This window comes from Pseudophryne corroboree, chromosome 4 (assembly GCF_028390025.1).
Source record: "Pseudophryne corroboree isolate aPseCor3 chromosome 4, aPseCor3.hap2, whole genome shotgun sequence".
Lineage (NCBI taxonomy): Eukaryota > Metazoa > Chordata > Amphibia > Anura > Myobatrachidae > Pseudophryne > Pseudophryne corroboree.
In genome coordinates this window covers 484,549,652-484,572,255 of record NC_086447.1, presented here as the reverse complement: position 1 = coordinate 484,572,255, position 22,604 = coordinate 484,549,652, and the positions used below count along the sequence as shown (strand labels likewise).

At 46.4% G+C, this 22,604-nt stretch overlaps 1 protein-coding gene across 1 annotated transcript in view; it reads left to right on the top strand.

Moving 5' to 3' along the window:
• SEC63 (SEC63 homolog, protein translocation regulator) overlaps positions 1 to 22,604 on the top strand; it is a 171,811-nt gene that overhangs the window by 68,415 nt on the left and 80,792 nt on the right. The window lies entirely within an intron of this gene.

The window sequence follows — 22,604 nt, the reverse complement described above, 5'->3', positions numbered from 1 at the left end:
GTGTTACACAGCTATCTGTCTAGAATTGACAAAATAGGCATACCAATTTCATGTGTGTAATGGAAAAATGACAATAACACCTGGCAAAAAAACACTTAAGTTTAGTACCATAATTAGTGAAAAATAGATTTGTTGAATAGCCTGAACCACATTCCTGGCAAGGTGTGTGGCATTTAAAATATTTATTTTTTTATTTTTTGCAGAATTTATTTTCTAGTTGAAAACAGAAATGATTTCAGTGCCTTTAATGAGTCAGGACAGATGGCATACTTTTGAGCAGGATGTTCCATCTGCATGAAAAAAAAATTCTATTTACTATAAGTGTATCTCGGTATTATCTGCATAATGCTATGATTTTTCATTTAAGTTATTGCATATGCAGATATGATTTAAATAATTGCTTTTGGTTTGCAGTTAATTTCACTGTATGCCTAACGCTGAATACACACTAGGCGATATGTTGTCTGATCCAGCGGTCTGGACTGACCTATAGTTCACATCAGCCAGTGCCTATGCACTATTGAACTCTCCCATGTGTCGTTCATTGTGTGTTCTGATCAGCCTGTAATGCAGTCCGATCCGAAGATATCGTCTGCGTCACAGTGCTCCTGGATGTGGCCTCTGGACGATATATCAAAAATCTCAAAAATTGGAATGGCTCAAACCACAAGATGCTGATCAACACATAACATGAATAAAGTGTAAATTATATATAGAATTCCTCCCTTTTCAAGAGGTCAATTTTGATGGTACTTTATTTTCTCTTTCCTTCTGGCACCACCAAATGTTTTGCTCCAGATTATAGATGTAGAAACCATGCAAAAGTAGAGCTATGTGTAGGACAGTTTATGCACACAATCCCAAATTACATCCCCTTTTATACATGGGGAATGTACTGCTGTTGTGGTGTAGCGTACCCAGACTCACAATTTAAGTTTTATATAATGCATATTAAGGTATCTTTTACATCACAGTTCACATTATCTCTTTGAGAATATGTATCCTACTCACTATAAATATAGATGGATAAGATACCCAACTCACGATAATGCGGATGGTTCAAATCCCATAAAGGTAACTTTCATCTCCCAAGAAGATCATCCACATAGAGTGTATTTAAGAGATTCCATCAAGAAAAAGATGTTACGTATTGATCAGCTCTTTGTGGTTTGAGCCCCTCCAATATCTGAGATTCTTACTATTTGTATGAAATGTGGTGACATTTCAGGTTGTGGCACGACCTTAGGCAGCTTGTTTCTTGTGCTAGTGGGCAAATTCCTTATTATATACTAGTAATAATATAATAATAATTTTATTTATATAGCGCTCTTTCTCCAATAGGATCCAATGCGCTTAACTGATACATAGCATAATATAGTACAGAAAATAATGAAGTACATTTTCATAAAATACAGAAGCATGAAGATACTAAGAGAGACATTATGGAAATGCTTGAGTAAACAGAAAAGTCTTGAGTCTACTTTTGAAGGATTCTATAGTTGGGGCCTCTCGCACTGTGCGGGGAAGTGAGTTCCATAGAGTCGGAGCCGCATGACTAAAAGCTCGACCCCCAGATGAATTACGGTAGATTCTAGGTACTGCTAAAAGTAAATTGTACCTGGTATATACCGGGTCACCTCAGTCCGCCTCATTTCCCGCCCTGTCTCTCCCTGCTGTATTACACCCTGTTCCTAGCACTGGCTGATTTGTACTGGCTGTCCCATTGCTGCAGTGAGAGCCAGTGGGTACATACCATAGATCCCACTGTGCTGACACTGGAAATCATTGCTGTGTACTTAAATAGTGGCCACACTATACATGAGGCGTTTCTGTAAGTGCTAGTTTGATAGATAGATTGATGGACTGATTGAGATATACAATTTATTTTAATTTTATTTTTTCTCTAACGTCCTAAGTGGATGCTGGGGACTCCGTAAGGACCATGGGGATTAGCGGCTCCGCAGGAGACTGGGCACAACTATAAAGAAAGCTTTTAGACTACTGGTGTGCACTGGCTCCTCCCACTAAGACCCTCCTCCAGACCTCTGTTAGATTCTTGTGCCCGGCCGAGCTGGATGCACACTAGGGGCTCTCCTGAGCACCTAGAAAGAAAGTATATTTAGGTTTTTTTATTTTCAGTGAGATCTGCTGGCAACAGACTCACTGCAGCGAGGGACTAAGGGGAGAAGAAGCGAACCTACCTAACAGGTGGTAGTTTGGGCTTCTTAGGCTACTGGACACCATTTAGCCCCAGAGGGATCGACCGCAGGACCCGACCTTGGTGTTCGTTCCCGGAGCCGCGCCGCCGTCCCCCTTACAGAGCCAGAAGCACGAAGAAGGTCCGGAAAATCGGCGGCAGAAGACTTCAGTCTTCACCAAGGTAGCGCACAGCACTGCAGCTGTGCGCCATTGCTCCTCATGTACACCTCATACTTCGGTCACTGATGGGTGCAGGGCGCTGGGGGGGGGGGGTGCCCTGAGGGCAATAAATAACACCTTGGCTGGCAAAATATACATCATATATAGTCCCAGAGGCTATATAGATGTAAAATTACCCCTGCCAGTATCACAGAAAAAGCGGGAGAAAGTCCGCCGAAAAGGGGGCGGGGCTTCTCCCTCAGCACACTGGCGCCATTTTTCCCTCACAGTTCCGCTGGAAGGAAGCTCCCTGGCTCTCTCCTGCAGTCTGAGAATACTACAGAAGGGTAAAAAAGAGAGGGGGGGCACTAAATTTAGGCGCAGTATAAATATATATATATATATGTAATATATATAAAAAAGCAGCTATAGGGAAAACACTCATTGATAGTGGGATCCCAGTGTTATATAGCGCTCTGGTGTGTGCTGGCGTACTCTCTCTCTGTCTCCCCAAAGGGCTTTGTGGGGTCCTGTCCTCTGTCAGAGCATTCCCTGTGTGTTTGCGGTGTGTCGGTACGGCTGTGTCGACATGTTTGATGAGGAGGCTTATGTGGAGGCGGAGCAGATGCCTGTAAATGTGATGCGGGGTCGACACCTGAGTGGATGGTGCTGTGGAAGGAATTACGTGATAGTGTCGACTCCTTACATAAAAGGTTTGACGACATACCTAATGTGGGACAGCCGGCTTCTCAGCCTGTGCCTGCCCAGGCATCTCAAAAACCATCAGGGGCTCTAAAACGCCCGCTACCTCAGATGGTTGACACAGATGTCGACACGGATACTGACTCCAGTGTCGACGACGAAGAGACTAATGTAACTTCCAGTAGGGCCACACGTTACATGATTGAGGCAATGAAAAATGTGTTGCACATTTCTGATGTTACCCCCGGTACCACAAAAAAGGGTATAATGTTTGGAGAGAAAAAACTACCAGTAGCTTTTCCTCCATCTGAAGAGTTAAATGAAGTGTGTGAAGAAGCGTGGGCTTCCCCTGATAAAAAGATGGTAATTTCTAAGAGGTTACTAATGGCGTACCCTTTCCCGCCAGAGGATAGGTCACGCTGGGAAACATCCCCTAGGGTGGATAAAGCGCTCACACGCTTGTCAAAGAAGGTGGCGCTACCGTCTCCGGATACGGCCGCCCTGAAGGAATCTGCTGATAGAAAGCAGGAGGCTATCCTGAAATCTATATATACACACACAGGTGTGATACTGAGACCGGCTATAGCTTCAGCCTGGATGTGCAGCGCTGCTGCTGCGTGGTCAGATTCCCTGTCAGAAAATATAGATACCCTAGACAGGGACACTATTTTGCTGAACGTAGAGCATATAAAAGACGCACTTTTATACATGAGGGATGCACAGAGGGATATTTGCCGGCTGGCATCCAAAATTAGTGCAATGTCCATTTCTGCCAGGAGAGGGTTATGGACTCGGCAGTGGACAGGTGATACAGATTCCAAACGACACATGGAAGTTCTGCCTTATAAGGGTGAGGAATTGTTCGGGGATGGTCTCTCCGACCTCGTTTCCACAGCAACAGCTGGGAAGTCTCCATTTTTGCCCCATGTTCCCTCACAACCAAAGAAAGCACCGTATTATCAGGTACAGTCCTTTCGGCCCAATAGGGGCAAGCGGGTTAAAGGCGCGTCCTTTCTGCCCAGAGGTAGAGGGAAAAAGCTGCAGCATACAGCCAGTTCCCAGGAGCAAAAGTCCTCCCCCGCTTCCTCTAAGTCCACAGCATGACGCTGGGGCTCCACAGGCAGAGCCAGGTACGGTGGGGGCCCGTCTCAAGCATTTCAGCAAGCAGTGGGCTCGCTCACGGGTGGATCCCTGGATCCTTCAAATAGTATCTCAGGGGTACAAACTGGAATTTGAGACGTCTCCCACCCGCCGTTTCCTCAAATCTGCCTTGCCAACCACTCCCTCAGGCAGGGAGGCAGTGTTACAGGCAATTCAAAAGCTGTATTCACAACAAGTGATAGTAAAGGTGCCCCTACTTCAACAAGGAAGGGGTTACTATTCCACAATGTTTGTGGTACCGAAACCGGACGGTTCGGTGAGACCCATTTTAAATTTTAAATCCTTGAACACATATATCAAAAAATTCAAGTTCAAGATGGAATCGCTCAGGGCGGTTATTGCGAGCCTGGACGAGGGAGATCACATGGTATCGCTGGACAACAAGGATGCTTACCTACATGTCCCCATTTACCATCCTCACCAGGAGTACCTCAGGTTTGTGGTACAAGATTGTCATTACCAATTCCAGACGTTGCCGTTCGGTCTCTCCACGGCTCCGAGGGTCTTTACCAAGGTAATGGCGGAAATGATGATACTCCTTCGAAGGAAGGGAGTTTTAATTATCCCGTACTTGGACGATCTCCTGATAAAGGCGAGGTCCAGGGAGCAGTTGTTGGTAGGGGTAGCACTATCTCGGGAAGTGCTACAACTGAATTCTAAACATTCCAAAGTCACAGCTGGTCCCTACGACACGCCTGCTGTTCCTAGGGATGGTTCTGGACACAGAACAGAGAAAAGTGTTTCTCCCGGAGGAGAAGGCCAAGGAGCTGTCATCTCTAGTCAGAGGCCTCCTAAAACCAAAACAGGTGTCGGTGCATCACTGCACGCGGATCCTGGGAAAAATGGTAGCTTCCTACGAAGCGATTCCATTCGGCAGGTTTCATGCAAGAACCTTTCAGTGGGACCTGTTGGACAAGTGGTCCGGATCGCATCTTCAGATGCATCGTCTGATAACCCTGTCTCCAAGGACAAGGGTGTCTCTGCTGTGGTGGCTGCAGAGTGCTCATCTTCAAGAGGGCCGCAGATTCGTCATACAGGACTGGGTCCTGGTGACCACGGATGTCAGCCTTCGAGGCTGGGGAGCAGTCACACAGGGAAGAAACTTCCAAGGACTATGGTCAAGTCAGTAGACTTCCCTGCACATAAATATTCTGGAACTAAGGGCCATTTACAATGCCCTAAGTCAGGCAAAACCCCTGCTTCCAAACCAGCCGGTACTGATCCAGTCAGACAACATCACGGCAGTCGCCCATGTAAATCGACAGGGCGGCACGAGAAGCAGGACTGCGATGGCAGAAGCCACAAGGATTCTCCGATGGGCGGAAAATCACGTGTTAGCACTGTCAGCAGTGTTCATTCCGGGAGTGGACAACTGGGAAGCAGACTTCCTCAGCAGGCACGACCTCCACCCGGGAGAGTGGGGACTTCATCCAGAAGTCTTTCAAATGATTGTAAACCAGTGGGAAAAACCACAGGTGGACATGATGGCGTCCCGCCTAAACAAAAAGCTAGAAAAATATTGCGCCAGGTCAAGAGACCCGCAGGCGATAGCTGTGGACGCTCTGGTAACACCGTGGGTGTACCGATCGGTTTATGTGTTCCCTCCTCTTCCTATCATACCAAAGGTACTGAGGATAATAAGGAGAAGAGGAGTAAGAACTATACTCATTGTTCCGGATTGGCCAAGAAGAGCGTGGTATCCGGAACTTCAAGAAATGATGTCAGAGGACCCATGGCCTCTACCGCTCAGACAGGACCTGCTGCAGCAGGGGCCCTGTCTGTTCCAAGACTTACCGCGGCTGCGTTTGACGGCATGGCGGTTGAACACCGGATCCTGAAGGAAAAGGGCATTCCGGAGGAAGTCATTCCTACGCTGATAAAAGCTAGGAAAGAAGTAACCGCGAACCATTATCACCGCATATGGCGAAAATATGTTGCGTGGTGTGAGGCCAGGAAGGCCCCAACGGAAGAATTTCAGCTGGGCCGGTTCCTGCACTTCCTACATTCAGGGGTGACTATGGGCCTTAAATTGGGTTCCATTAAGGTCCAGATTTCGGCTCTATCGATTTTCTTCCAGAGAGAATTGGCTTCACTACCTGAAGTTCAGACTTTTGTTAAGGGAGTGCTGCATATTCAGCCCCCTTTTGTGCCTCCAGTGGCACCTTGGGATCTCAACGTGGTGTTGGATTTCCTAAAGTCACATTGGTTTGAGCCACTGAAAACCGTGGATTTAAAATATCTCACGTGGAAAGTGGTCATGTTGTTGGCCTTGGCTTCGGCCAGGCGTGTTTCAGAATTGGCGGCTTTGTCATGTAAAAGCCCTTATCTGATTTTCCATATGGATAGGGCAGAATTGAGGACTCGTCCCCAGTTTCTCCCCAAAGTGGTATCTGCTTTTCATCTGAACCAACCTATCGTGGTGCCTGCGGCTACGAATGACTTGGAGGCTTCCAAGTTGTTGGATGTAGTCAGGGCCCTAAAAATTTATGTTTCCAGGACAGCTGGAGTCAGGAAGACTGACTCGCTTTTTATCCTGTATGCGCCCAACAAGTTGGGTGCACCTGCTTCTAAGCAGACTATTGCTCGCTGGATCTGTAGTACGATTCAGCTTGCACATTCTGCGGCTGGACTGCCGCATCCTAAATCGGTAAAAGCCCATTCCACAAGGAAAGTGGGCTCTTCTTGGGCGGCTGCCCGAGGGGTCTCGGCTCTTCAACTTTGCCGAGCTGCTACTTGGTCAGGGGCAAACACGTTTGCTAAATTCTACAAATTTGATACCCTGGCTGAGGAGGACCTTGAGTTCTCTCATTCGGTGCTGCAGAGTCATCCGCACTCTCCCGCCCGTTTGGGAGCTTTGGTATAATCCCCATGGTCCTTACGGAGTCCCCAGCATCCACTTAGGACGTTAGAGAAAATAAGAATTTACTCACCGGTAATTCTATTTCTCATAGTCCGTAGTGGATGCTGGGCGCCCATCCCAAGTGCGGATTGTCTGCAATACTTGTATATAGTTATTGCTTAACTAAAGGGTTATTGTTGAGCTATCTGTTGAGAGGCTCAGTTGTTATCATGCTGTTAACTGGGTATTGTATCACGAGTTATACGGTGTGGCTGGTATGAGTCTTACCCGGGATTCAAAATCCTTCCTAATTGTGTCAGCTCTTCCGGGCACAGTATCCTAACTGAGGTCTGGAGGAGGGTCTTAGTGGGAGGAGCCAGTGCACACCAGTAGTCTAAAAGCTTTCTTTATAGTTGTGCCCAGTCTCCTGCGGAGCCGCTAATCCCCATGGTCCTTACGGAGTCCCCAGCATCCACTACGGACTATGAGAAATAGAATTACCGGTGAGTAAATTCTTATTTTTGAAAAATGTTTATTGGCAAGCAAATAATATCAACACCACCAGAATAGATACAGGTCAACACATGAAACAAAATAGGAACATAGCTCCATAGTAAGAGAGATACAATCATGGAAATATAGAGGAACAACAACCTTGTGAAAGGAATATACATATTGCATCCATGTGAGAAGAAGAATAAAGTGTGGATTACTGGTAGAAGTACATATCCCAGTTATTAATAAACAACCTAGAATGGCGAGGAGCCTCTCTATCGTAGCCAGGTTGTACCACATGGTAAGGCGTACCATACCACGGATAAAATCTTTTTTTTCTCCAACAGACAATGTAAGTACATAAGGCACCCACACATCAAAAAATGTATGCGTTTTAGATACTAAGTCTAAAGAGCATTCAACCCACTCCATCCTGTAAACATGAGGCAATTTAGGTAGCATAAGCGACAATGGGATGGGGTCAGACTGGATCCATTGGGATAGAATTTTTTTTTTTTTTTTTTGCCTCTGCTGCTATTTTAGCTAGTAGTAATCTAGTATCTGGAGTTTACTTTGGGATCATGGATGGGGGCATAATAATTCCACATTGCCCATGGCATCGTAACAACAAAAGGAATATGCAAATTTTTATTCACGTAGGATTGAACAGTAAGCCAAAAGGAGTGGACCACAGTGCAAGACCATATACAGTGGAGTATATCGGCATCTGGGTGTTGGCATTTAAAACAATTCGAGTTATCCGCTACTCCCGTAATTAATCTAAGCTTTGGAGTATAATACGCCCTATGAAGGATCTTATATTGCATTTCTGAGAATGAAGAAGAAATCAATTGCTTATTCAAAATAACGGAAGCCTTAACAATGGTGTGCTAGGGGACACCGGAAGTAGAGTCCCACCACTTAGCCATACCCGCAGTCATAGTAGTAAGATCTCTTCCTGACCTGTTCATATAGTAGAGAGGTAGGAAAAGAGGTACTCAGACGGCCTTTTATCAAGACATCTAAAACATGAAGTTGACTTGGAAGCTAAAGATCAGTTAGCAATTTTGTAACAAAACTACGAGCCTGGAAATAAGCAAAGAGGGGTATCTGTACCTCGGGGAACAGCTCTTTAAGTCCCGTCAGGGTGCGGGCAGAGGAGAGACCATCATCTATAAAATGATAAGTCAAGCTAAATCCATGGAGATGCAAAGTCTGGAAGATCGTATCTGGGCTACCCTTTTGAAAGTCTCGATTATACAACAATAGTGAAAAAAGTGTGCGAGTATAAAATAAGCCCAACCGCCTTCGAGAGATACGCCAGGCCATACAGGGATTATATAACAGGTTGTCCTTCACCACCTTGGGCAAAGAAGATGTCAGAGTGTGCAAAATAGAAATTAAAGAGCCATCTGAAAGAAAAGCCCGCTCCATACCTAAGTGAATGAAATTATTGGCATTTCCCACCCAGTGCAATGCATACCTTAAATTTGAAGCTATAGCATAATCCTGAATGTTGGGGAGATTAATACCCCCCAGCAGTAACAATTGCTGCAATTTCATTAACGAGATCCTAGGGCGCTTACCCGCCCATATAAATTTGGATAATGCCCCGTTAATAGAGGCAATATCATTTTTGTTTAAAAGGTAGGGCAGCATTTGGACCGGGTATAAAAGCAGAGGAAAATATATAATTTTAAATAAATGGCAGCATCCACTACAGGTTGAGTATCCCTTATCCAAAATGCTTGGGACCAGAGGAATTTTGGATATCGGATTTTTCTGTATTTTGGAATAATTGCATACCATAACGAGATATTATGGTGATGGGACCTAAATCTAAGCACAGAATGCATTTATGTTTCATATACACCTTATACACACAGCCTGAAGGTCATTTTAGCCAATATTTTTTATAACTTTGTGCATTAAACAAAGTGTGTGTACATTCACAGAATTCATTTATGTTTCATATACACCTTATACACACAGTCTGAAGTTCATTTAATACAATATTTTTAATAACTTTGAGTATTAAACAAAGTTTGTGTACACTGAGCCATCAAAAAACAAAGGTTTCACTATCTCAGTCTCACTCAAAAAAGTCCGTATTTCGGAATATTCCGTATTTCGGAATATTTGGATATGGGATACTCAACCTGTATAAGATAATGGTAGGTGCATCTATTTTTCAAAATCTTTAAACATTTGGGCTATTAAATGTGAATCATTGATTGAATAGATACTAGTTAAGTCACTAGGGAATCTCAGACCTAACTATGTTAAATGGCCCTGAGCCCAGCGAAAAGGAAACGAGGAGCCCCAACCCGACTAGCATCAGTATGTAGCGCTAAGGCTTCTGTTTTATTAAAATTTATAAGAAAACCTGACACTAGCTGGAAATTGGCCAGAATGCCTTGTAGATTAGGAAGCTCCTGTCTCGGGTTGCTGGGATACAAAAGTAAGTCGTCTGCGAAAGCCGATACTTTTGTCTCTGTAGCACAAAGCTGGACACCTTGCCACGTCGTATCTTTGAAAAATACTCTAATTAGCGGATCTAATGCCAAGTTAAATAGGAGTGGCGAAAGCGTGCAGCCCTGGCGAGTTCCCCTGGACAATGTGAAAGGCATGGAATTCAGTCCATTCATTATCAAATGGGCCACCGGCTGTGAATACAACATTTTGAATATTCCTCCAAAATCCGGGCCAAACCGAGCGTGGAGTATTCGCAGTATATGAAACAAGGAAACTCTATCAAAAGCCTTATCGGCGTCACAACTGACAATTATGGCTTCCCGATTACCCAATTGGTGATAGCGATGCAGAGCAGCCACCAACATACGTACATTATGCGCTGAAGTTATGCCCTTTTCAAAACCGTTCTGGGCTGGATGCAGTATCCGAGGGAGAAATGTTTGCATTCGCTGTGCCAATAATTTGGTGAATAATTTCAAGTCCTGATTTAATAAGGAGATAGGCCTATAAGATTGGACCTGTATCCTGTCTTGGTTACGGGAAAACTATGATCCTAGCCTCGGTAAAATTTGAGGGGGGTTGCTCTCCAGTAAGTAGTGAATTAAATAATGTGAGTAGGTGTGACAACAGATGTTCCTGCAGCAGTTGATAATACTCTGCCCCAAAACCATCTGGGCCTGGGGATTTACCTTTTTGTTAAGGTTTTAATCAAATAGGACAATTCCGCGTCTGTTACTGGTGCAGTCAACAAGCATCTCTTTGCCTCAGTAAGAACAGGCAGATCCGCTCTAGAAAGAAATTGTGTACCTTCTGACAGATAGTCAGATGGAGAATCATACAATTGTCTGTAATAAGTCCGAAATTGATTCAAAATACCTAACGAATCCGTGGCTGGGGGACCAGTCAGAGGGTTGATTTGAAGAATACGTGAGGGGTTGGTGTGGGAACGAACTAAATTAGCAAGCAATTTCCCTGATTTATTGCCGCCACAATAATACTTACTTCACTGAATATCATGTGTGAATTGGGCCCATTCGGTACATAGAGCATCATACGAGTGCTTAGCATATAAATACTCCCGTCGAGATTCAGCGGAATCTGACAATAGCATAGCATCTTATGCGACTGTTAATTATTTACTATGTTCTTCTATCATCTTCGAAAGCCGTTTACGTTTCCTGGTCACATATTCCATGATTTGGCCTCGAATCACCGGTTTTCGCCGCAGCCCAAAACAAATGAATGTCACCAAGATGACCTTCATTATCCTTCTCATAATTACAAAATGCTGTTACCAAGTGATTACGGAAATCAGTAGACTGAGCGAGATAGGCAGGAAACCTCCAATTGTGAGAGGTGGACAGGGGGTCTTTAATAGAAAGGGTAACCCAAACCGGGGCATGGTCAGAAAGTGCAATAAGATTTATACCCGTAGCAACTAGTCTATTATATAATGTATCCGAGAGTAACCAAAAATCTATCCGTGAAGATGTATGTTGTGGGTGGTAATAGAATGTATACTCGCGTGAAATCTGGTGTTGGCATCTTCATGGATCACACATCCTCAATGAGTCCATCAGCAAGGTCAAAGAGGAGTCATCCCCGCCCACGCCCAGACCAGAGGATCTATCCAAGCCCCTAGATATAACACAATTAAAATCACCACCTAGCAATATTTCCCCATCTGCCCAAGATTGTAATTTTAAATATAAATTGGTGAAAAATGGCTTAGTTGAGCCCGTTGGGGCATATATCGGCGCCAATGTGTACAGGTAACCTAGAAGAGAAATTTTAATAAAAACAAAATGTCCGTCTGGATCAGACCAGGTATCTCTGATGGTATATAGTAAGTGTTTTCTAAACAAAAATTAACCCCCCCCCCCCTTCACTTGGCTGTGAATGAAGCCGTTTTTAAGTCACCAATCCAGGGTCCCCTAAGCACATTAGGGTCTTTCACATCCCAGTGGGTCTCCTGTAAGAACGCAATGTCTGGCTTGAGACGTTTTAAATATGTTAACACTTTGCGTCTCTTGATAGGGGAGTTAAGCCCCTCTACATTCCATGAGACAAACTTAATTGAGGATTGAATCCTCATGGAGCTATCAACCAAAGTGACCATGTTATACTATACCCACCCTAGCCATAAAATAGTCAATACATTTATATGTAGCTGTGTCCGTCCCGTCCCAGCGAGCAGGCATGGACAAAAACATATATACCTAGGGTGTTGTGTTAAACCTGTATATGTACACCTAGAAATTAGAACAAGAAACCAAATAATCAAGTGATGAAACATAAACATTTTCAGAACCCAAAAGGGCAATCCAGAGGAGGAGGGTCAAGGGGAACACATAGAAAACATAAAATAGGAACATGCATTCAGTAATACACCAGCAGTAATTACATAAGGAAAAATACTTCAACTACTTAAGTAGTAATGTCTGAAGAAGAATGAAAAAGAAAGGATACAACCCAGTAAAACTTTGATCATATTTCTTCGTCAGCCCTTCTCCAACATATAATAAGAAACAGATATTTATATCCAAAAGAACTGTTAGTAACGTAGAAGACTTGAATGGAAAAAGTCTGAGATAATAATGCACCTGATACCACTTAACTTTAGTCCTTATCCGATGGTCGCGATGAGAGAGAGTCCACAAAGAAAGTTTTTGGCTGCCTGTGGAGAATCGAGAAGGTGGGGTTTGCCATTGTGAAATACACAAAGTTTTGCAGGATACATGAGTGAGAAGCGACATCCCATTTCGAATAATTTCTTACAAGCCGGGGTAAATTCCCTTCGTTTCATTGCCACCATATAAGAAAAATCCTGCAATAGCTCTGCACCCTGATGGCGAAGATCCGCACATTTCTGATAAGCTTCCAACAGACGAACTTTGTCGGCATAATTCAGAAACCTTAAGATCACCGGGCGAGGGCGATCCCGGTACATCTGCCTGTCAGGGCCCACACGATGTACTCTTTCCACCAGCAACGAGGAACCGGCAGGGACACACCCCAATTCCTGCGGCAACCATTCAGAGACCAGTGGCATCAGATCTGCGTGTTTGACTGATTCTGGTAAGCCGACAATGCGTATATTATTTAGACGATTTCTATTTTCAAAATCTTCCAATTTGTCCGCCATGGATATCACCATCTACTCCTGGTCAGTCAGGGTGGCCTTTGATGTCAAAAGGTCATCTTCCAAATCTGAAATGCGTTGCTCCGCTTCAGACAGATGCTGATCGTGTTTTGTGAGCTTGGTAAGAGCAGAATCTAATGAATCCTTCAGGGGCGCTAACTTCTGCTCTAGAAGCGAGGCCAGGAGAGTGGTAATCTCTTGTGACGTTAAGGAGCCAGTGACGGCCGAAGGAGCAGCATCAGGCATTTGGTCCCCATAAATCTCTCTGTCTTTGCCACGGCCCTTGCCCGCCTGACCACCCTTAAGGCCTCTCGGAGGTCTTGCCACATATTTATCCATATCCACTGTGGCAGTATACACAAAGCATGTGAAGATAAACGAAGTGTATTGAGTCAAACACTGATATTGTATTCCAGCGTATTAGTCAGACAGCTTGGCCAGCCAGCAGCTATCCGACTAGTTAAAGGCACCCAAGTATTCCCTTGACAAATGCTCCTCCTCACTACACCTACTTGGTATGTGAAAAGGATAAGGGGCCTCCTGGCAAACTGGTGCAGCGTGGTTACCAGTGAGGAGAAGTGCAGCCAGGATCAGGGAGGGGGTGATCTTAACCCCTGATACTCATCTGATTGGCTCTGCGCGTCTAAGCTCAGACGCGCATTGCACAGCCCCCTCCATTACTTTCAATGGTGGGAACTTTGCGGTCAGCGGTGAGGTCACCCGCGGTCAGCCGCTGACCGCGGGTAACCCTACCGCTGACCGCAAAGTTCCCACCATTGAAACTAATGGAGGGAGCTGTGCGATGCGCTGTCTGCCAGCTCAGACGCGCATACAGCCAATCAGGAGAGTGCCACGAACTGGCGCTTCCTGATTGGCTGAAGGGACCTTTCTGTGACAGGAGTCACGGGGGGTGTCTGCATTCGGGGAAAGGGGTCCCATGTGTTAACATGGGACCCCTTTCAGTCCGCCTGGTCCGGGTGTTCGTTTTTTTGTTGTTGCCAAGTACGTGGATTATAATCAGGACACTGGATCAGGTGAGTATAATTTTATTCTCAGGTACCCCGGATCGTCGGCGACATTGGAGACGTGCCAGTCGGCGGGTCAACATAGGTAAGTATGTGTGTCGGCAGGTGTGAAATAAAGTTTTACTTTCACGGTGTGTGTCTCCTGTTTTTATTTCGGTATTTTTCTCTATCGTCCTAAGTGGATGCTGGGGTTCCTGAAAGGACCATGGGGAATAGCGGCTCCGCAGGAGACAGGGCACAAAAAAGTAAAGCTTTACTAGGTCAGGTGGTGTGCACTGGCTCCTCCCCCTATGACCCTCCTCCAGACTCCAGTTAGATTTTGTGCCCGAACGAGAAGGGTGCAATCTAGGTGGCTCTCCTAAAGAGCTGCTTAGAGAAAGTTTAGTTTAGGTTTTTTTCTTTACAGTGAGTCCTGCTGGCAACAGGATCACTGCAACGTGGGACTTAGGGGGAAAGTAGTAAACTCACCTGCATGCAGAGTGGATTTGCTGCTTGGCTACTGGACACCATTAGCTCCAGAGGGATCGAACACAGGCCCAGCCGTGGAGTCCGGTCCCGGAGCCGCGCCGCCGACCCCCTTGCAGATGCTGAAGCGTGAAGAGGTCCGGAAACCGGCGGCTGAAGACTCCTCAGTCTTCATAAGGTAGCGCACAGCACTGCAGCTGTGCGCCATTTTCCTCTCAGCACACTTCACTGGGCAGTCACTGAGGGTGCAGAGCGCTGGGGGGGGGCGCTCTGAGAGGCAAATATAAACCTTATACAAGGCTAAAAATACCTCACATATAGCCCATAGGGGCTATATGGAGATATTTAACCCCTGCCTGACTGGAAAAATAGCGGGAGAAGAACCCGCCGAAAAAGGGGCGGGGCCTATCTCCTCAGCACACGGCGCCATTTTCTGTCACAGCTCCGCTGGTCAGAACGGCTCCCAGGTCTCTCCCCTGCACTGCACTACAGAAACAGGGTAAAAAGAGAGGGGGGGCACATTAATGGCTATATATATATATATTAAAGCAGCTATAAGGGAGCACTTAATATAAGGATATCCCTTGTATATATAGCGCTTTGTGGTGTGTGCTGGCAGACTCTCCCTCTGTCTCCCCAAAAGGGCTAGTGGGTCCTGTCTTCATTAGAGCATTCCCTGTGAGTTTGCGGTGTGTGTCGGTACGTGGTGTCGACATGTATGAGGACGATATTGGTGTGGAGGCGGAGCAATTGCCAAATATGCAGATGTCACCCCCCAGGGGGTCGACACCAGAATGGATGCCTTTATTTGTGGAATTACGTGATGGTTTATCTTCCCTTAAACAGTCAGTTGAGGACATGAGGCGGCCGGACAATCAATTAATGCCTGTCCAGGCGCCTCAAACACCGTCAGGGGCTGTAAAACGCCCTTTGCCTCAGTCGGTCGACACAGACCCAGACACGGGCACTGATTCCAGTGACGACGGTAGAAATTCAAACGTATTTTCCAGTAGGGCCACACGTTATATGATTTTGGCAATGAAGGAGACGTTACATTTAGCTGATACTACAGATACCGTAAAACAGGGTATTATGTATGGTGTGAAAAAACTACAAACAGTTTTTCCTGAATCAGAAGAATTAAATGACGTGTGTGATGAAGCGTGGGTTGCTCCTGATAAAAAGTTGATAATTTCAAAAAAGTTATTGGCATTATACCCTTTCCCGCCAGAGGTTAGGGCGCGCTGGGAAACACCCCCTAAGGTGGACAAGGCGCTCACACGCTTATCCAAACAAGTGGCGTTACCCTCTCCTGAGACGGCCGCACTTAAGGATCCATCAGATAGAAAGATGGAAGTTATTCAAAAGAATATATACACACATGCAGGTGTTATACTACGACCAGCTATAGCAACTGCCTGGATGTGCAGTGCTGGAGTAGTTTGGTCAGAATCCCTGATTGAAAATATTGATACCCTAGATAGGGACAATGTTTTACTGTCGTTAGAACAAATAAAGGATGCATTTATCTATATGCGTGATGCACAGAGGGATATTTGCACACTGGCATCTCGGGTGAGTGCTATGTCCATTTCAGCCAGAAGAGCCTTATGGACACGACAGTGGACAGGCGATGCGGATTCAAAACGTCACATGGAGGTTTTGCCGTATAAAGGGGAGGAGTTATTTGGAGTTGGTCTATCAGACTTGGTGGCCACGGCTACTGCCGGGAAATCCACTTTTTTACCTCAAGTCACTCCCCAACAGAGAAAGGCACCGACCTTTCAACCGCAGCCTTTTCGCTCCTACAAAAATAAGAGAGCAAAGGGCTTGTCGTACCTGCCACGAGGCAGAGGAAGAGGGAAGAGACACCAACAGGCAGCTCCTTCCCAGGAACAGAAGCCCTCCCCGGCTCCTGCAAAAACCTCAGCATGACGCTGGGGCCTCTCAAGCGGACTCGGGGACAGTGGGGGGCCGTCTCAAAAATTACAGCGCGCAGTGGGCTCACTCGCAGGTAGACCCCTGGATCCTGCAGATAATATCTCAGGGGTACAGGTTGGAATTAGAGACGGATCCTCCTCATCGTTTCCTGAAGTCTGCCTTACCAACCGTCTCTTCCAAAAGGGAGAGGGTGTTGGAAGCCATTCACAAGCTGTACGCTCAGCAGGTGATAGTCAAAGTACCCCTATTACAACAAGGAAAGGGGTATTATTCCACTCTATTTGTGGTACCGAAGCCGGATGGCTCGGTAAGGCCTATTCTAAATCTGAAGTCCTTGAACCTCTACATAAAAAAGTTCAAGTTCAAGATGGAGTCACTCAGAGCAGTGATAGCGAACCTGGAAGAAGGGGACTTTATGGTATCCTTGGACATCAAGGATGCGTATCTACACGTTCCGATTTACCCCGCACACCAGGGGTACCTCAGGTTCATTGTTCAAAAACTGTCACTATCAGTTTCAGACGCTGCCGTTCGGATTGTCCACGGCGCCTAGGGTCTTTACCAAGGTAATGGCCGAGATGATGATTCTTCTTCGAAGAAAAGGCGTATTAGTTATCCCATACTTGGACGATCTCCTAATAAGGGCAAGGTCCAGAGAACAGCTGGAGACAGCTTTAGCACTATCTCAAGAGGTGCTAAGACAACACGGGTGGATTCTGAATATTCCAAAATCCCATTTAATCCCGACAACTCGTCTGCTGTTCCTAGGAATGATTCTGGACACGGTTCAGAAAAAGGTTTTCCTTCCAGAGGAAAAAGCCAAGGAGTTATCCGATCTGGTCAGGAACCTCCTAAAACCAGGAAAAGTGTCAGTACATCAATGCACAAGAGTCCTGGGAAAAATGGTGGCTTCTTACGAAGCAATTCCATTCGGCAGATTCCAGGCAAGAATATTCCAAAGGGATCTGTTGGACAAATGGTCAGGGTCGCATCTGCAGATGCACCTGCGAATAACCCTGTCACCAAAGACAAGGGTGTCACTTCTGTGGTGGTTGCAGAAGGCTCACCTATTAGAAGGCCGCAGATTCGGCATTCAGGATTGGATCCTGGTGACCACGGACGCCAGCCTGAGAGGCTGGGGAGCAGTCACACAAGGAAGAAACTTCCAGGGAGTATGGACGAGTCTGGAAAAGTCTCTTCACATAAACATTCTGGAACTAAGAGCAATCTACAATGCTCTAAGCCAGGCGGAACTTCTCCTGCAAGGAAAGCCGGTGTTGATTCAGTCGGACAACATCACGGCGGTCGCCCATGTAAACAGGCAGGGCGGCACAAGAAGCAGGAGTGCAATGGCAGAAGCTGTCAAGATTCTTCGCTGGGCGGAGAATCACGTGATAGCACTGTCAGCAGTGTTCATCCCGGGCGTGGACAACTGGGAAGCAGACTTCCTCAGCAGACACGATCTTCATCCGGGAGAGTGGGGTCTACATCCAGAAGTCTTCAACATGTTAATAGACCGTTGGGAAAGACCAATTGTAGACATGATGGCGTCTCGCCTCAACAAGAAACTGGACAAATATTGCGCCAGGTCAAGAGATCCACAGGCAATAGCTGTGGACGCACTGGTAACTCCTTGGGTGTACCAGTCAGTGTATGTGTTTCCTCCTCTGCCGCTCATACCAAAGGTATTGAAGATCATACGGCAAAGAAGAGTAAGAACAATACTAGTGGTTCCGGATTGGCCGAGAAGGACTTGGTATCCGGAACTTCAAGAGATGCTCACGGACGAACCGTGGCCTCTACCTCTGAGAAGGGACCTGCTACAGCAGGGTCCCTGTCTTTTTCAAGACTTACCGCGGCTGCGTTTGACGGCATGGCGGTTGAACGCCAGATCCTAAAAGGGAAAGGCATTCCAGAAGAAGTCATTCCTACCTTGATTAAGGCACGGAAGGAAGTCACCGTGAAACATTATCACCGCATTTGGCGAAAATATGTAGCGTGGTGCGAGGATCGGAGGGTTCCGACGGAGGAATTCCAACTGGGTCGTTTCCTACATTTCCTGCAATCAGGATTATCTATGGGTCTCAAATTGGGATCCATTAAGGTTCAAATTTCGGCCCTGTCAATATTCTTCCAAAAAGAATTGGCCTCTGTCCCTGAGGTCCAGACTTTTGTCAAGGGAGTACTGCATATACAGCCTCCTGTGGTGCCTCCGGTGGCACCGTGGGATCTAAATGTAGTTTTAGATTTCCTCAAATCCCATTGGTTTGAACCATTGAAAAAGGTGGATTTGAAATATCTCACATTGAAAGTGACTATGTTACTAGCCCTGGCCTCTGCCAGGAGAGTATCTGAATTGGCGGCTTTATCTTATAAAAGTCCTTATCTAATCTTCCATTCGGATAGGGCAGAACTGCGGACTCGTCCGCATTTTCTCCCTAAAGTGGTATCAGCATTTCATCTGAACCAACCTATTGTGGTGCCTGCGGCCACTAGCGACTTGGAGGACTCCAAGTTGTTGGACGTTGTCAGAGCCTTAAAAATATACATTGCAAGGACGGCTGGAGTCAGAAAATCTGACTCGCTGTTTATATTGTATGCACCCAACAAGTTGGGCGCACCTGCTTCTAAGCAGTCGATTGCTCGTTGGATTTGTAACACAATTCAACTTGCACATTCTGTGGCAGGCCTGCCACAGCCTAAAACTGTAAAAGCCCACTCCACAAGGAAGGTGGGCTCATCTTGGGCGGCTGCCCGAGGGGTCTCGGCATTACAACTCTGCCGAGCAGCTACGTGGTCGGGGGAGAACACGTTTGTAAAATTTTACAAATTTGATACCCTGGCAAAGGAGGACCTGGAGTTCTCTCATTCGGTGCTGCAGAGTCATCCGCACTCTCCCGCCCGTTTGGGAGCTTTGGTATAATCCCCATGGTCCTTTCAGGAACCCCAGCATCCACTTAGGACGATAGAGAAAATAAGAATTTACTTACCGATAATTCTATTTCTCGGAGTCCGTAGTGGATGCTGGGCGCCCATCCCAAGTGCGGATTATCTGCAATACTTGTACATAGTTATTGTTAACTAATTCGGGTTATTGTTAAGGAGCCATCTTTAAGAGGCCCTTTCTGTTGTCATACTGTTAACTGGGTTTAGATCACAAGTTGTACGGTGTGATTGGTGTGGCTGGTATGAGTCTTACCCGGGATTCAAAATGCCTCCCTTATTGTGTATGCTCGTCCGGGCACAGTACCTAACTGGAGTCTGGAGGAGGGTCATAGGGGGAGGAGCCAGTGCACACCACCTGACCTAGTAAAGCTTTACTTTTTTGTGCCCTGTCTCCTGCGGAGCCGCTATTCCCCATGGTCCTTTCAGGAACCCCAGCATCCACTACGGACTCCGAGAAATAGAATTATCGGTAAGTAAATTCTTATTTTTTTCCAGTAGAACTACAGGTACCAGCGGGCCCGTTTGTCTCCCGCATACTGGTACTTGTGGTTCTCCAAGTACCAGCTTGCGGGGAGGCTTGCTGGGACTTGTAGTACAACAGGAAAAAACAATATTCTTTCATTTTTCAAAAGGCTATCAGCCACCCATCCGCAGCCCTTGGATGGGGGGGGACAGCCTCTGGCTTCACCCCTGGCCCTTGGGTGGCTGGGGGGGGACCCCTTGATTGAAGGGGTCCCCACTCCTCCAGGGTACCCCGGCCAGGGGTGACTAGTTGCGTATTTGATGCCACGGCCGCAGGGCGCTGTATAAAAGTGACCCCCGGCTGTGGCATTATCTACCCAGCTATTGGAGACCGATGCTGGTGTAAAAAATACGGGGGACCCCTACGCTTTTTGTCCCCCGTATTTTTTGCACCAGGCGCAGAGCCCAGTGTTGGTTTTAAAAATACGGGGGATCCCCTGTCAGTTTTTTCCCCGGATTTTTAGAACCAGGACCGGCTCGAAGAGCCCGAGGCTGGTTATGCTTTGGAGGGGGGACCCCACGCATTTTTTATTCTGTTTTTTTTACCGTTTTTAAAACATATTTTTTAAAATCTAATCAAAATCCATCAAATCGGCCGTTTTTCGACAGCGGGACTGTCGAATCCGTTTTTTATTGAATATGTTGAATTCCAGCACCCACCTGCCGGAATTCGACGGTTGAATTGTGTCGAATTAAAAAACGGGCGAAAAATTGCCGCGATTCGCCGGCAATTGCATATACCCCATAGTGTGAGATGTACCTCAGTGAGTTGCACCGCAGCGCCGTCCAGACCCTAGGACAAGAACCCTCAGTCACTCCCGTCCAGCCGAGCCCCCACAAGTCCTCCGCACGCCCGCCCGCCAGCGTGTATAGCAGGAGTCTCGAAGCAGGGCTCCGTACGTGAGGCCGTGGCTTCACACAGGACGGTAGGCCGCAACCCGCGGGAACCGATTCCTGTGTTCCCCGGCTCCGTGTGCCTAACTCCCAGTGCTGCACCGGCCAGTTAGGAGTGCGGACAGTGTTCCTCGGGTCTCCGTAGCTCTCTCCACCTAGGTGTTTGCAGGAGAGAAGCTCCGGAGCACAGCAGCGGCACGTCCGTCTCCTCTGCCCGCAAGACCCACCCCATACAATTTCTTTTTATATATAAATATACTTGTATATGTATGTAGAGTGGTGTATATAGCGCTGCTACCATTTTTGCAAGACTAGAAAGTAATAAAAAAATCAATAAAATGTTTAATGTGAATGGTAAAAAATGTATATAATACTCCCACATATTTAGGGGTCTGCTATAAAGTCCTCAAATATGGACTCCATTTAAATATCCACAAAGTAAATGTTTAAGGTGATAGGACTTATCCAATAAGGTAAGTTCATTTATGCGTTTCAGACGAAAGGTGAACTCCAATGTGTAGTAGTGTCCTGCTTGTCCTTTCTCTGTGTCATAAAGGAGCTCAGTGTGTGTGAACCAAAAAACGGAAAACGACAACAATAGTTCAATATTACAAAAAATAAGAATTTACTTACCGATAATTCTATTTCTCGTAGTCCGTAGTGGATGCTGGGGACTCCGTCAGGACCATGGGGATTAGCAGCTCCGCAGGAGACAGGGCACAAAATTAAAAGTTTGACCACTAGGTGGTGTGCACTGGCTCCTCCCCCTATGACCCTCCTCCAAGCCTCAGTTAGGATACTGTGCCCGGACGAGCGTACACAATAAGGAAGGATTTTGAATCACGGGTAAGACTCATACCAGCCTCACCAATCACACTGTACAACTGGAGATCTGAACCCAGTTAACAGCATGATAACAGAGGAGCCTCTGAAAAGATGGCTTCCAACAATAATAACCCGATTTTTGTAACAATAACTATGTACAAGTATTGCAGACAATCCGCACTTGGGATGGGCGCCCAGCATCCACTACGGACTACGAGAAATAGAATTATCGGTAAGTAAATTCTTATTTTCTCTGACGTCCTAAGTGGATGCTGGGGACTCCGTCAGGACCATGGGGATTATACCAAAGCTCCCAAACGGGCGGGAGAGTGCGGATGACTCTGCAGCACCGAATGAGAGAACTCCAGGTCCTCCTTAGCCAGGGTATCAAATTTGTAGAATTTTACAAACGTGTTCTCCCCTGACCACGTAGCTGCTCGGCAGCGTTGTAATGCCGAGACCCCTCGGGCAGCCGCCCAAGGTGAGCCCACCTTCCTTGTGGAGTGGGCATTTACAGATTTTGGCTGTGGCAGGCCTGCCACAGAATGCGCAAGTTGAATTGTGCTACAAATCCAACGAGCAATCGTCTGCTTAGACGCAGGAACACCCAGCTTGTTGGGTGCATACAGTATAAACAGCGAGTCAGACTTTCTGACTCCAGCCGTCCTTGAAATATATATATATATTTTTAAGGCTCTGACAACGTCGAACAACTTGGAGTCCTCCAAGTCGCTAGAAGCCGCAGGCACCACAATAGGTTGGTTCAGGTGAAACGCTGATACCACCTTAGGGAGAAACTGAGGACGCGTCCGCA